Here is a 16,981-nt window from a genome sequence, read left to right as displayed (position 1 = left end):
TGTTTTTAGCTGCACTCAGATTATTTTAGATCTCTTATAGAGCCCAAATTTAACCATATTCACCTCATATGTAGATCATCTAAGCTAGTTACTACAATGTTCAAAAATTCTAAACAACATACTTAATGAACATTTCTTTGGGACAAACTAACCTTAAAACGTCTTTATATATGGGCCTTTTAGACAAAATTTAAATAAACGAAATATTTCATAAAATATTCAGCAAATTAAACATAAAAGATTATTTCTATAATTAAATTCCAAAGTTCCCAAAAAGCTTTCTTTTTCACCCAACTAATTGCATACGTTGCTTTTACCAAAAAGACCAAAAAGTTCAGAACATTAAATATTAAAGTCTACATAAATTATGCAGATAGAGAAGCACAATCTTCTTATCACACGAATACACATAGAGCTGCACACTCGTTCCACGCCTCGTGCATACGACGAAATGAACTTTCGCATTTGCAAATACTCAGCACGTTCAGTAGAATGATGACCCGTTTAAGTGGAGCAGAAATGAATATTGATAAAGCGAAATGCACTTGAATTGCATAAGTGGCATCTTTTGCTGGGATTTCGTGGAAATTTAATTGATAATTAGAAATCTTTGCTTGGTTTAAGCGGAAAAAACGTGCAATAAGTGGAAAGTGAATATTAAAATATTATTTCTGATTCAGTAAGGAGATACATAGAGATAGAGGAATTGCATACTTGATATGGAAAAATAGAGTATATAGTGTATTTTTGTATGCTGGAATTTGTAATGCATCGGTATTTGGTAGAAGTAATTGTTTTGCTCATTGCTCATAGAATCGATAGTAATTATTTCTTAATATTGTACTAAACTACCTTAAAAATGATATTAAGTATTTTAAATCGATACGATGCACATATTTTTCGAAAAAGATATTTGACTACTTTAAAATGTATTAGATTATTGCAAAGCGGTGGTGGATACATTTATGGTATTAATGTACCATAAAATTAATTTCTGTTAAATTTACACTGAGTAAGAAAAGATTTTCGAAACTCGGGTATTTTGAACTTTCTGTATTATCCAGAGGTTTGAGTACCTTAAGCCACTACTGAGTGGCAGGACGATCAGGTGCAAGAACTACATTAAAAATCTAATATTTTCGAGTCTAGCAATAATTATAAATGGAAGTAAAAATTATTGAGGATAATAAAGCTGATACTTGTTTATATCAGAATTAATTTATGATTTGTTTTTAAAACTGCTCCAACTTCATTACAATTTCTACAATCCAGATGAAGAGGAACTCCGAATAATGATTTTGCCAATTAGATATAATGTTCTTGATTACTAATTACGCAAATATTGTTCGTTATGAACCAAAGCAATCCCTTATTTCTCGCTTAGTTTTGTAATGCCGAAATTTATCGATGATAAACGTTTTGAAGAGGTTTCTGAAAGTTGTAAAAGGATCCCGCAATAAACTACCCATTCATCAAGTGTGATTTTGTGAATTGTTTCGGAAGCTCAAACTCCTAAAAGTAATAACCACACTGCGTAAGAAAAACAACTTTTTAAAGGAGTCAGAGACGTATGCCATCTTTATAGTAGGTCTAATGATTAATGTATCTTTGTCAATACTTTTTCTAGATATATTAAGGACTTAAATTCTTTCCGAAGTTTCAGTTTCTGTGATTAGCTCGATAAGTCAATTTAATATACACTTAATTAATCATTTATTTAATTTTCTTCTAATTAATATTGGAGTAACATTACGTTTTTCGTGGAAATTAATGGCTCTATATACAATACACAGCGCAAATTTTTGGACCTTCTAATCATTAGTGTAAATGAATAATATTCAAGGTTATGAATGTAAAAACAACACAAAGGAATGTGTTAATTAACTATATAACTCATATTAAAAAAAATTATTAGTTAATTTATTTATAAATATTTTTTATTATTATTATTGCTTACTTCCTTTTCTAAGTCTATACGTAAATAAGTATGCATGTGTGAAGGGCAAAAATTAACAAACGCTGAAAAATTCGATTTCTCTCGCGTTTAACTCTGATTTACTGCTCATTACACACACGTTTAATCGCGATTTTTTGTGCAAATTCACATTCAATTCGGTAAATATAAACAATGCTTGAGATAATACATTATTTCGCATTAAATATGTTATATTATATCAGAATATTTCAGTACAGAAAAAGTAGAACAAAAACAAAGCACGAAGCAAAGTGAAGTTCAATGTGCAGGCAAGATTCGAGTCGTACTTAAACTTAGTCATGTGCTATCAGCCAAAATGGCCAAAATGTAAATATGTGGTATTTATGTATAAATGAACTTATTATGTATGAACGAATGTGTATGTGGACTAAAATATCATATTACTATCAGAATTATTTAAATTTATATGTCAGAAAAAAATGTGTTAACATATTTTATGCGGCGGGGAATTTGTTTTCATATCTCATAATATATATGGGTATATATTATTTATAGAATAACAAAGTAAAGTAAAATTGTAAAATTTTGATCAATTGTAAATTAAGATCATGCTCTTGCAGTGGATAATTAACCTCCCGACGTATTTTGGGGTGGATATATTATCTTCGAGTTAAGCTTATTGACCAATACCGTCTCAAGTCGCTGGAAATCGCATTAGTCAATATAACCTAATTTTTACTTTGTTGAGGTACCTCATGTCATGAAGCTTGTGCCTATATAGCTTAAAAAATCATTAAAGCGAGCTTTTGGAAATTCTTGGTATCCACCTCCATCTGTCCAAAAAGAAGACACGTAGGTGTATGTTATTACCGGATTCGTTGGAATGACGAGCTGTATAAGCTCTTCGGCTATATGAACATAGCGCTTAGCATTAAAAATACAACGACTGCGTTGGCTGGGGCATATCGCTCGAATGGAAGAAAACAATCCAGCGCGAAGAAAAGGACGGCCGAAAAGCAGGTGGAAGGATGAAATGGATATAGACCTGGCGAAGCTTGAAATCCCCAAATTGCATCATCGTGCGCAATGCAGAGACGACTGGCAAAGGTTTATGGACGCGGCCAAAACCAACACCCGGTTGTAGTGCAAAATTTATGATTATCCGTGCAAAATGCGAGAATATATTAACATTTCCAGCATTAACAGAAAGGTACGAGATCCAAGGTGTTTCAGGTTTTACTTTGTGAAGACTGAACTATCTAAGAGTAAGTGCAGAAATCATTCCACCTCGTCTACTTTCATTTTATACTTACCACATGGATGCATTTTGGGCAATGACCGGTTAGGATCAGGAGGAGGCAGATCTAAACAAGTAAACGGACCTCTTATCTAAACTGAGCCAAATGGAAGAAGTCAGCAGTCACATCTACTTGAAAAACTCTGGTCTGGAAATCAGAAACTACAATAGTTGGAGGCAGAGAACCCAATGAAATTATTCTCGAATTTCATCCCCTGAATTTCGAAGCTTCTTTGAAAAAGCTCACTACTCCCCTTCTCCAAGGGCTCCGTTCCGCCCAAAAATATTACTCACTGGTATGAACATAGTAAAGAAAACATCCAGAGTTTGCTCAGCAAAGTAACGAACAACATAATTAGGTTTTCTGTATACTAAGTATTGTTTAAAGAACACAAAGTGAATAAAATTGGGTAAGAGAATTCCATACATTTTAACGCACGATTTTTACACTTTAATGAACATTTAAAAATCTGAAGAGGCTTTCAAATTGGGAGTTATATATCAGGTTGGGGTTTATTTGAAACTTTTGAAAATCGAACTCAAATTCGGAGTTATATATCAGGTGCGGGTCTATTTGACACTTTTGAAAATCGAACTCGATTTTCATACAATAATCTTATAAAAATTATAATCCGTATGTACACACATTGCCTTTAATATACCCAATAGACCGTTACGTTTTAAAAATGTTCGAAATAAAATTATAATGCAGCACCAATGGATAATTACACACATACAAACATACATGTCAGTATGTTTTTGACAGCAGTGTAAATATAAACATTGAGTCAATTTTGCGTTGAAATTCGATTGCAGCAAACAGCGAAATATTGAATAAAAAAATAACGGTGATTTATTGGATATATTTATTGCGTTGTTGTTGCTTGGTTATTTGGGTTGGTTGGCTGCTTGATGGGTTGGCGGATTGCAGGATTGTTGCAGCAATACACTAACTGAGAAGGTCAAATGTCAATTTATGCCGCGTACGCTGCATGATATTCGGATATTAAACGAAACAATTGCAACAGTTCAACTTGACAACAGCAACAACAACAAAGTAAGCACAAAAAAGCTACTGCGTTGAACCCATGGTGTGTGCAGACAGACATAAAAACTGACAATTGATAGATTTTATTGCGGCATATCATATACACACACGAGTAATTTTTTGTGTAAGAGAGTGTGTGTATGGATTAGCCTGCATTCATATATTTTTTCGTATTTTATGGAACGCGCAATAAAAAATGAATGTAATAATAACTGTAAAAAAAAATAAATAAAGAAGAAGCTAAATGCATATTTTGTAGATCATATCACCAGCGCCTTTATGTAGATAAATATTAAAAATATTAGTCGTTAGAGAGTGACGAATCGAACACATTATATTAGCTATTCAAATACACTGGTAGCAATGAAAAAATATTGTGTCTAAAATTTCAAATATTTGGTCGCACTGAATTAATATTTGAAGCTATGAATTTTTTGACAATTCAGTTCAGTTTTTTCTGCAATTTTAAGACTTAAAATTTGGTATAACAAATTGTGTATGTCATTTTGACAATAATTTGTCATTTCAGTGGTACATAATAGTAAAACTGGTCTATCATCTGTAAAATGAAACATGAAAGCATTGAAGAGAGTGGTTATAACCCTATAATGAGGTTCCACATTCCACCGTCTAAACTTCGTTACGAAGCAAAAAATGTCCAAAGCAGTCTAAAACTAACCGATAACCATATACAATTGACAAATTGGGTTGGGTGACCCCTCCTATTAAGACCGCTAGAACTACGTAACCAGAACGTATCCGGACAAATAACCCACAAAAAACTGCCACAAGGGCATCATTTAATAAATTAAGAATATTTTATGTTAATATGAGGGTCCTCTATTAGAAAATATCATATGCTTCCACTAACTGACTGTGTATCAATCAAGAAAGGTTTTTTGAAAAGGAATATATTGGATGAGAAATATAATCATCATATATTTGCTTCTAGGATCTATGGGGCAAAGTCAATGAAGACCCTGACCCTGAGAAGTCATGTCACAGTTTGAATTATCCTTTTTTTGACATTGAATGACTCAGCACCAAGAAGAGGCAATCAACCCAAATGACTGATGAAATTTGACGATTTTTTCAAGACGTAGCTTTCATCATAGCAACTAGCGCTAAAGCTTAGAGTTCAAAGCAATTTTACGTTCAAAACACTCGTATACAGTGTTCGCATAACGGTATTACTTATTACATGATCAGAAACTCAATATTTTCAGAAGAATATCGTTTCGCTCGAGTTGCTAATGGTCATTACCAATCAATTTTGGATCCGTTGACTATAAAAATCCGTCTGTTCATGGATGGACGAAAATCTGGACGAACCAATGTACAAATATAGAAAGAGACTTTGCTAATTCAACCACCCTCTTTATTAGATTGGGCTGCTAGCTCTCTGAATACAGTTATTCTGTACAAAACCCACAATAATCGGGTCTACGTAAACGGAACGGACCCCAATTGTCCAAGAGGACTACAACTAGGCAGTATTCCTCAAAATTCTTTGGCGTATATTTTCTGCCGCTGCAGCAACAACAAAAACCAACAATAACAAACCTGTAATCCTCACATACTAAGTGTTGTCGAGGGGTTATAAAAAATGCAATAAAATATTATCAGCTGTTGTTGTAATTTGGTTTTATTGTCAGCTAGACTGCTCTTAAAATGCGCACGAGGGTGAATACAATAGCGAAATATACATACATAAACGGCTGATTAGCGCTTTGTCTCTCAATGTATTTGTCTCAACTGTTTGTTTATCGTATTTCGCTGCAGCACTAATCAACCGCCGGCTTGTCTATCAGCTTGGAAGTGCAAGCGCATGTCAACTCACGAAGTCAACTAGGCGTTCTATGTGTAACTGGGTGCTTGTCGTGCTTGGCGTTTGCTTTCGCACTATATTTACGATGATGACATTTTTCACAAGCGCAGTTATCTGTCTATATGTGAGTGGGGATGTAAGTGTGTTTGGGGCATTTATTGCCGCTGACACAATATGGGGAACCTTGAATTTGAAATATGAACATGTGAAAAACAAAACAAAAGCAAAGCAAAGCGAATGCAAATGCATAAATATTACAAAAACAAACAAACATATGTGGATGTAGAGACGTCAAATCGTTACCCCGCCCCCTCGACATGCAATTTCAGTATGGTTTGAATAGCAAAACTGTGAGTTTTAGAGCACAAAGCTCACCATTCACTTATATGTACGTATATTTGTATGTGTGCGACTTCGTGTTTTGATGGAACGCTATATAGCGCTTAATCGAATAACAATGTCGCGATGCGACACTTTGCTCTGGAATGCTTATATTGATTTCAACCGCCGAATCCGGAAGGCGGGCGGTGTGAGCGCACACCCTTTCCCAGTCGAGTGTGATAATTGCCGCATTAGTGACAGTAGTGAGAGTGTGTGTGTGTCGCCGCCTCGGTGGCAAGTGCGCCACCGCCACTGCACTGTGATAAAATCTACCAAAACTGCTGACACATGCAAATAATAACGGGAATGGGTCGTAGAATTCCAGCGCTAAATGTGCATTATTTATAGCTGTTTTTCACTTTTTGTTACTTTTGTAATCAAATATACATGCTCATAGCTCCGTTACTACAAACGTTACAAACAATGGGTTGTCTCAGACACATGCTGAGTCGTTACGTTCGCGTCTAGAAAGGTTTAAATAATTAATGAAATGAAAATATACGGAATTGCTGACCTAGTTTAGAACACGCTTAGTCTATATCGCGAAGACATTAGCTAGCTAGAAATTTGGACAAGCTTCTTTTCGTGTTTCCGGGCTGTATCTTGCTGTTAGCAGAAAATTATGGATTAGAATATCTATTTTAAACCCCATCGATCAAATTCCAATAATCTAGAAGCTTTTTTTGTTCCCTTGTTGCTCTCTCGTACTCCTTGTGCAATTACGGTGTGGAATCTGTGAATCAACTCCAACCTATCCAGACCTGACTCTGACCTTCCAAACCCATGTCCATCACGCTAGGAGTGCCCGCCTATATGTTTACCCATTCAAACCAATACATTCAAAACATTTCCGTCATAAATTGGATTCCACCGGAACATCAGAACCTCTCCTTATATGATTTCACCACCTAAGTAGCCACTACCACATCACTTACTTTGTGCCTTGATGCTTCGATGAAAAGTTATGAGAATTGTAGAGATGTAATGTATGGTCTATCGTTTAGAATCGTCTCCAAAACAAGTGAGGTTATAGTGAATAAGATCACGATGAGTTTGTGGCATGCCAATTCAAACTTCAAAATATCTTGTGCATTTAATTTCCAGCAAACATCATGATATGCCTTATTAGAGAAAAAAGCGGAGATTATTGGAACCGAAGAGTTCTTCATATTGTCAATTTTGGCCCAAAAAAGACAAAAGTTTATATTTTTAAGCACATTTAATAAGCTTTTATAATGAAGATGGCAATAGATAAAAATCAGACCAGACGAACTTGCTGAATGGTCTATCCCATTGAAGACTAATCTTGGGAGAACGACCCTATGCATGCGAATGAATCGCGTAATAAAGGAAAGATAGAGTTATTTCGCTCTACTGTAACGACAACAACATAAGGGCGAGTTCTTACTCGGTTTCTTTAGCTTGCTTAGAAAGGAACTGTAGTGAATGAAATAGATTAAAAATTGGCATGATCACAAGGCATTGAACTTATCCGTACCTTGAGAGTTTTTATTAATTTATATATACAAACATACGCCCTGCAGACGAAAAATAATTTCCGAAAAATTTCAATTATTTCATTCACCTGAAGTGTTCAAAAGTCTAGCGGCTCGGTAGGTTTAGGATAATACATACGAACAAAAATTCTTAGAACTATTACGTTCATTTATACCTTCCTAATAGTTATATGTATATAGACCACTGCTAGATTAGTGCTTGAAAGCAAAGTCATGACACATACAAAAACTGTTGCGAATCCTCGCCGAGCGACATTGAGGACGAGAGCACAACCACGATACAATAGCAAAATGATGACAAAAGCAAACACGTCAATCTGATTTGTGTCAACATGACTCGGCTCATGCCGACTTACCTAAATTTATACATATGGTGTGTAGACACGAGCAAGGAGCGAGTGCATTCATGCGAGTTCCAGCGAATTCAAATGAACTACTAAAGGATAACTCACACACATCAGCAAGGACAAATAATAAAAACAAAAACTGTGGCTAAGCACGTTCCAAATGTCGGCGTGGCTACGAGACTACACAGGACATTGAAATTAAAATGGATTTGAGCACGAAATGTACGTGTGCTCACAAGGGATATCCTTATTTTTAGAGTGCATAGACTTCTTAGATTAGAAACTAGATGAATACTTAGTATTAGGAATACAGTAAGATTATAGAGAGAGAGAGAGAGAAAAGAGAGTGGTGGTTTTGATTAAGAAAAATGAAGGATTTTTGGAGTGGGAAGGTTGGTTTTTTAGGCTTTAGAAGAAAACTTCCCACATATCTTTGGTCTCGTTCTGAGAGGACAGGCAAGCTCACAAGCACGGGAAAGCAAAACCACGCATTAAAATGGTAGCAAAGATACATTTCTAGTAATTAGTACAGGATACTGTTATAAGACCTACCTTTAGATTTAGAAAATCCACCCATAGTTTATGGAGACTTATAAATCAATTTCTATGAGTTAGTACGTTCTGGAGAGGACTAGTTTTTGATCAAACGGTTCAAGTTATCGGCAACTTTCAGAAGTTCCGGAAGACTGTGGCATCTGCGAATAGAGAATGGAACGTCTATTCCACTAGTCCACTTAACCTGTATACCATGAAAGTTATATGCGGCTAGGAACTGACAACTCGTCAGCATTTCTCAAAATTATGTTCAACAACAAAAGCAACAATCAAAAGTCGGGCTACCTTTGTAGAAAACGACAAATAATCTCTTGGGACAACCTAGCGTCATCTGAAAAAAATTCTCAAGGGTACACAATATTCTCCAGAACTTCAGCATGACACTAACCACCTCTTTCTATGCTCAAATAACCCATATTCCTTTATCAGATCCGACTGCGTTGAAACCACTCGTTTCAATTAATTTACACTTTCCAGTTTAAATAAGGTCCAGGACTTCGGGATTTGACATTACTTGCCCCAAATCATTCAATTTTGGAAAAATCAATATTTCAATAATTTTCTAAAATTCCGAGACACTTCGTAGTCCAACTCAAATCCATATAATTTCTGGGGTTTCTACAATTGCAAAAATCGATGAAATATATAAATAAAAGTGACATCGAAAGGAGCACACCCCTAATATACAAGCATCACACCACCGCATAGAAATCAGTCATAAGCCAAAAGGGAGTTGTTCATGTAAAAAAAATACATACAAGTTATAAATAAGTCAAAAAACAGTACAACTGCAAAGACGAAAGAAACCGAGGCGACATTGAAATGTTAGACTATACGTACAAAAACAACGAAAAACACACAGATGTATACCATATAACCACAAAAAACCTGTAAGCTATATGAGAATATCGGTGTATGTAATACAAATGCTTGTGTCACCAGTCTAACGGGAAAACGCCACAAAAACACGCTAGTAATTAATTGACCCCAACATTACCATACGAGTAGGGGTCAGCGTTATGATACATAATATAAATGAGACGAATGGCCTAGTCTACTACAGCAACAACAATACAGCAGTCACACAGTTGACCATCAGTAGAAGTTAGTAGCTTGAAGACGAACGCATTTACTAGCACTCGCACTCTTGTATTAGCATATAAATTATATTTCTTAAAATGTTGCAATGAAACACCACTCCCTCCTGCTTCGCTCCTCCACCGAAATTACAGCGCGTGTTACAGTGTCTAATATGTTTATAAGTATATATGTAACGGTGCGTAAGTAAATAAGTGGTTATAAAGCTGGCTTAACCAACAAGTTGATGCGACGTCGACCTCGTCGGTGAGTCAGTGAGTAAGTGTCAGTGCGTCGTTGAGCCACAAAAGAATGTAATACACATCGGGGTCGGCGCTCATTCATTACTCATACCACGGTTGTATTTATGTATGAATATTTATATAGGTGTTGGTGTGTGTTTTTGTTGGTGGCAGGAAGGGAAGCCACATTTAACAAATTATGCTTTTACTCCTCTTCGATTTTTTACAGTTACTTTCGTCGTTCACCTTTGAAAGGATCATTCTCGGCCTATTCCTTAGTGGGCTGCACGAAATTCGCTCGACGTGGTGTGGCATGGAAAAGTTCGTGCAAAGTAGTCATAACTGTGTATATAAGTAAATGTAAATACGAGAGTCGTTCGATAAGCGCGAGATTAAGAAAGAAGTAAATGAGTTTGTTCACAAAAACTGGTAATGGAACCATTTACGGATGAAACAAGAGCCTTGTTGTTGTAACGGTTTTCTACAACACTAGTTGTGGGAAAGATAAGTCAGTTGCCTTCGAAGCCATATAGGTCCAGGTAACGAGCTGACTCGACGGGTCGAACCATAAGCAAAGATAACTATAGACAGAACTGAATCCGGGTTTTATCGAGCCAAAGGCTATCCTTTTAGTGATCTAACCCAGTTTGGATTCTTCCACAACTCTTAACAATGAGAAACTTCATCAGATTTGGCAAGGGTCCATATTGATCCCTACAGGGCTATTATATCCTTAATTTTGATTAAATACAGTAGTTTTTAACGCTATAAAAATTCGTCTGAACTGGACCATCTGGACCATTGAAATTGTAGACGATCAATTTGATCGACTATAAGCTATCTTCATCATTTAGCTCCTTTATGGCTAAGCTCATAAAAATACGAAGTATTACCTCTCGACCACTCAAGCTTTAATTATCTCACTGTGCGTGATAATACTGTACAATTACTATCCGATATCCGACATGGCAAAATTAAGTATTGAGCCACTACTGAATTTATAACCTGTTTAACCATCAAACAGTTTCCGAATACTCCTAAAAAATTCCGAGTTTGCTTATTTTCTATGGCTATCAAGCTCAAATCTCACTTACTTCCAATACAAAGTCGACACCACTCGATGGGCAGTCACTTTTTGACAACAGAGTTGTAGTGTAGAGAGGCACTGACCTATCAAACTACTTTTGTACTTTTATTCGTAAATCCTACAATTTGGTGTGGGAATATCATGACTAATTACAATATACATTTTCGTTGAGACTATAATAAAAAGCGCAAATATGCGTTATGTATATTCATTGTTAGCGAGAAAAGAGGTTAAATTGCTTTGGCACACAAACAGCGGTGAACAAGAGGATAATAAAGCGCAGACTGACACGGGAGAGCTGGAGAGGCGACAACGACGGGAGTAAACGGGCTGTAGACTTAGCGGATTTGAATTTTGATACGCATACATATGTAGTACATATATAATAGATTTACCACCAAGAAATATAAGTTATAACAAAAATAAACTTTTTGGAACTCGTTTTGGCCGCTCCGCAAGACTTTACGCTTTATTATTTTTGCACGTATTGTTTCCATTTTTTTATTCGACTTCTTTGTATTTCGCAAGAAGGTTTGGCCGAAGAAGGTTTGCCCGAAGAAGGTAATTTCACATTAAACACATAAAAAGACTGCGTTGAATGAGTTCATATGCTGCTGTTAAAATCTTCTTGTAAATAATGCGATAATGCGAAAGTGCCATTGCGTCATTGAATCTGTGTTTGCTGCTGCGATTTGATAATTATGACAAAGCCTAGAATAAAGAGTAATGTAAATTGAAAATTAAGAATTGATCACGAACAGAAAATGTATAATTGGGGAGTCTACAGACCTCTTAACTCTGCACAGCACCATCGGCTTTGGGAGTCTACGAAAAGATTTCAATACCTACACAAAGTATTCAGTGTAGAGTACGGTTTGAAACTGACCATGAATATAAACCAGTTAATCAACAAAACTGCAAATTTCCGGTAGGGGTATACAGATTTCAATTAATCAACGATATACGAACGAACCATTCGTCACATCATTATACAATAAGAATACTGCCGATGAAAACTAAGGACTGAAATTTACAAAACGTGTTGTGAGGTCTAAACTCGCAAGTTTTCATACAGGGCTCTAAAGAACTCGATTGAGTGCGATTGTATGCGAGGACCAAACAGATAGAACCACTCAAAGTCGATACCATCCGAATAACAGAATCGAACAACTCCGACATCATGATTTTAACATTGTATCTATTATTGATATTGACGTCCACAAATTTAACAGAGTTTATGTGGAAACGCATTTTTAGTTTGCATTATGAAAACGATCCAATTAGAGTTTTGATAATGTACGAGGACCAAACTAAATATCTCCGGCCGGGAAAGTGTAAATTACCGAAATCTATTACATATCTAGAGAAAATATTCTTGTACCCTGTGATTTATAGAAATAAATAATCGAACAAATGAACAGGCGTCTTTTTGTAGAAGCAAGAGATGCTTTACACTATTTGTGTAAAGTTTTATTCCGCTATCTTCATTGGTTCCTTATGTATACATTATAAAGTGAAGGAATCAGATGGAATTCAAAATTGAGTTATATGGGAAGTTGTCGTGGTTATGAACCGATTTCGATTCCATTTTTCACATGTGTCATTAGGGTGTCAAGAAAGTATTATATACCGAATTTCATTGAAATCGGTCGAGTAGTTCCAGAGATATGGTTTTTGACCCATAAGTGGGAGATGCCACGCCCATTTTTCATTTTGTAAAAAAATCTGAGTACAGCTCCCTTCTGCTATTTCTTCTACAAAATTTAGTGTTTCTGACGTTTTTCGTTAGTGAGTTAACCCACTTTGAGTAATTTTCAACCTAACCTTTGTATGGGAGGGGGGCGTGGTTATTATCCGATTTCTGTCATCTTTGGACTGTATAAGGTAGTACCTAAAAGAAACGACTCTAGAAGGTTTCCTTGATATAACTTTAGTAGTTTCATTTTCGAACTGAACCTTCTTATGGTGCCGAGAAATACGTCTTCCAAGTTTCATCAAGACATCTCTATTTTTACTCAAATTACACCTTGCACGGACGGACAGACAGACATCCGGATTTGAACTTTTCTCGTCACCCTGATCATTTTGATATATATAAACCTATAGCTAACTCGTTTAGTTTTAGGACTTACAACCAACCGTTATGTGGACAAAACTATAATACTCTCGTAGCAACTTTGCTGCGAGAGTATAAATATGAAATAAGCTGTTTATCAGAGACTTATTCTAGTCTACTCGAAGAGGAAACCATGGCTTCGCCTTCTAAAAAGCTGGAATTCACTCAGGTAGAATCCTAATTACTCTCTACAAAAACCAGACTCACTTCAGAGAACCACTGCCGAATTCTAACACTGTCCAAAGTAATGTTTGGAGTCCTAAACTAACGACAACTAGATAACTATGATCCAAAAGTCAAACATCTGCCCCTCTCTATTTACACAAAGTAATTTGTAAAACCATTACATTGTTTAATTCTAAGCAAAGCTACTTATGGTAAATCCAAAATTCTTGTCACCTCTGTATAGAATAATAATATAATTTCTTACTGAAAAGCACAATTGTTCTACAAGTAAAATTTCTCGTAAATATAACCAAATAACAGCTTATCACTGTTGACACTGATATGGGTTATCAGCGTAAAAAATGTCTGTTATTACTTATGTTACTTATATAGTATATGATTAAGTAATGATACAGACTAACGGCAGTTGTTAGTCAAAGCTAACTGTTTATACTATATACACTGGTAGACTCACTCCGCCAGAATTACCGATAACAAATTGCTTAAATTGTTTTTCCGTGAAACAAATATGCAGCATAATAATAAAAATAAACAATACGTAGTACAATAGTTAGTTATTAAGCACCAGTTCCGCTCCAATACTGGCGCAAAAGTAGCATGTGTAATCAGCTGATGTGTCAACGATCGCATTAAATTATCTACCCACTTAGTATGGGGTATGAGGTATGAGGTGTATGTTTGCTTTTTGCAGTTACTGTGACTCGTCGGTAACTCGCTAGCTCTTACACAAATATTGGAGCGCGCTCTCTATATACTAACTCCATAACTCCACTCTCTCTCTCTCTTCAACTCACGTTTACTCCGACTCGTTCGTTGTGAACTCAACGCTACGGACGGTCAATATTTTCTCGCCTTACCGGTTTTGGTATGTGTGGTGTGTGGAAAAAATGACATAAGATCCATTTTGAGCAAACGAAAATAAAAGCTAGCAAAAACGTCAAATTGGCTAAATGGTGACGGTAGTGAAAACATATGATCGCTCAAACACACGAACGCGAACGTAAACGGCAACGAAGTAACGAATGTGGTGGCGATTTCGTTGCTTTATTTGTTTGTATTGTTGTTGTTGCTGTGCGTTAGAAGGTTAAGCAAATTGTATAAAATATGAGGTGATGAGTGGGACGCAAGGGGTTGACCGTATGGCGAGGAAAAATACCAAATAGAGCTGAAAAAATAGATAAATGTGGCGAGAGTGCAGCAGGTTGGCGATGGCGAAAACGCTGAAACGGGGGCGGAGGAGTTGAAACCACATTGTCTGACTGAGTTATACTGTACATCTACACAGTTATATTTATGTCTGTCCATTTATTACTGTTCATATTTGTGTGGCAATTGCAGTGTAGCCAGTGGAGTGTAGTGCAAAGCCAGCCGATGGCAGTCAGTGGCATTTGTGGCGAATTTGTAATCAATGACTCATAATGACTTTGCGACGACCACCAACCACTAAGTGCTCTTTACGTTGACTCGACTTTTATTAATCTTATACTATATATGTATGTATGTAAGTGAAATCATGTCATTATGTATGACTATTACACGCGAGTCTCCCCCTTATTTGGCAGACTGGTTGACATATCACAATATTTTTTTGGTTCGCATTCGCTGCGATAAATAATAATAAAAAATACAAAAATTATATAAAAGAATAATAAAAAAATCGCTTCTCATTGTGGCAAGCTATTGAAAAGTGACAATAACGGTCTTAACCGCAAATGTAACACTGGTTTTATTGGTTTTGTTTTTGTATGGTGGTTGTAATTTATGCTCGACTATGACGACATTGGCTTTGGATCATGAAAAAGGCGACCTTTATTATATGCTACGCTTGAGATAATTATATTTTTGTTACGTACAGTGTGGGTCAAAAGTTAAGCAACATTTGGTATATTTCTGGTTTCGTATAAATAACATGAGTTTTGAGTTTAATCATAAGTTTTGAGAGATCATTAATCATTGTCATATAAAATTTGGCATATTCAAAGTTTCTTAAATGATATTGTGAACGTAGAATATGTAAGGATGTATAAATCTAAAGGAAAATATAGTAAAATACACTCTCTTGTCTAGCTCTCCTTTAAAGACTCAGAATATAGTTATCCTTCTTTGAAATTTTCAGTTTCAGTGTTGTAACTAATTGAAGCCTAAACGATTTGAAAGTTCAATAACCAAAAACAATCTTACAATAATTTTACACCCAACAGTCATGATTCGGATTTACTTTAACAAATGGACCATGAATGAAGTGATCATAAGTCCACGAGATCGTGAATTTCATACAAGATAAGGTTAAGAATTTAAAGAAATTGATGTTGGGCCCCGCAACTCTTCTTCTTCTTGACTGGCGTAGACACCGCTTACGCGGTTATAGCCGAGTCCAAAACAGCGCGCCACGTATCCCTCCTTCTAGCAGTTTGGTGCCAATTGGTTATACCAAGCGAAGCCAGGTCCCTCTCCACCTGGTACTTCCATCGGAGTGGAGGTCTCCCTCTTTCTCGGCTTCCACCAGCGGGTACTGCATCGAATACTTTCAGAGCTGGAGCACTTTCATCCATTCGAACAACATGACCTAGCCAGCGTAGCCGCTGTTTTTTTTATTCGCTGGACTATGTCTATGTCGTCGAATAACACATACAGCTCATCGTTCCATCGTCTGCGGTATTCGCCGTTGCCAATGTTTAAGGGACCATAAATCTTACGCAAAACCTTTCTCTCGAAAACTCCTAGTGCCGTCTCATCGGATGTTGACATCGTCCACGCTTCTGCACCGTAAAGTAGGACGGGAATGATGAGGGACTTGTAGAGTTTGGTTTTTGTTCGTCGAGAGAGGACTTTACTTTTCAATTGCCTACTTAGTCCATAGTAACACCTGTTGGCAAGAGTGATTCTGCGTTGGATTTCCAGGCTGACATTGTTATTGTTGTTAATGCTGGTTCCCAGGTAGACGAAATTATCTACAACTTCAAAGTTATGACTGTCAACAGTGACATGGGAGTCAAGACGCGAGTGCGCTGACTGTTTGTTTGATGACAGCAGATATTTCGTCTTGTCCTCGTTCACCACCAGACCCATACGCTTCGCTTCCTTATCCAGTCTGGAAAAAGCAGAACTAACGGCGCGGGTGTTGTTTCCAATGATATCGATATCATCGGCGTACGCCAGTAGCTGTACACTCTTATAGAAGATTGTACCTTCTCTATTTAGCTCTGCAGCTCTTATAATTTTTTCCAGCATCAAGTTAAAGAAGTCGCACGATAGTGAGTCACCTTGTCTGAAACCTCGTCTAGTATCGAACGGCTCGGAGAGGTCCTTCCCGATCCTGACGGAGCTTTTGGTGTTGCTCAACGTCAGCTTACACAGCCGTATT

The 16,981-nt window shown here is 36.5% G+C and overlaps 1 protein-coding gene across 3 annotated transcripts in view; it reads right to left on the bottom strand.

Moving 5' to 3' along the window:
- The window catches only part of LOC105214540 (kinesin-like protein KIF13A), a 178,866-nt gene that overhangs the window by 24,688 nt on the left and 137,197 nt on the right, over nucleotides 1–16,981 (bottom strand). The gene's annotated exons all lie outside the window — the stretch shown is intronic.

This window comes from Zeugodacus cucurbitae, chromosome 6, assembly GCF_028554725.1.
Source record: "Zeugodacus cucurbitae isolate PBARC_wt_2022May chromosome 6, idZeuCucr1.2, whole genome shotgun sequence".
NCBI classification, from domain to species: domain Eukaryota; kingdom Metazoa; phylum Arthropoda; class Insecta; order Diptera; family Tephritidae; genus Zeugodacus; species Zeugodacus cucurbitae.
Note: the sequence above shows the minus strand (reverse complement) of the source record. Positions and strands in the feature narration are given on the sequence as shown.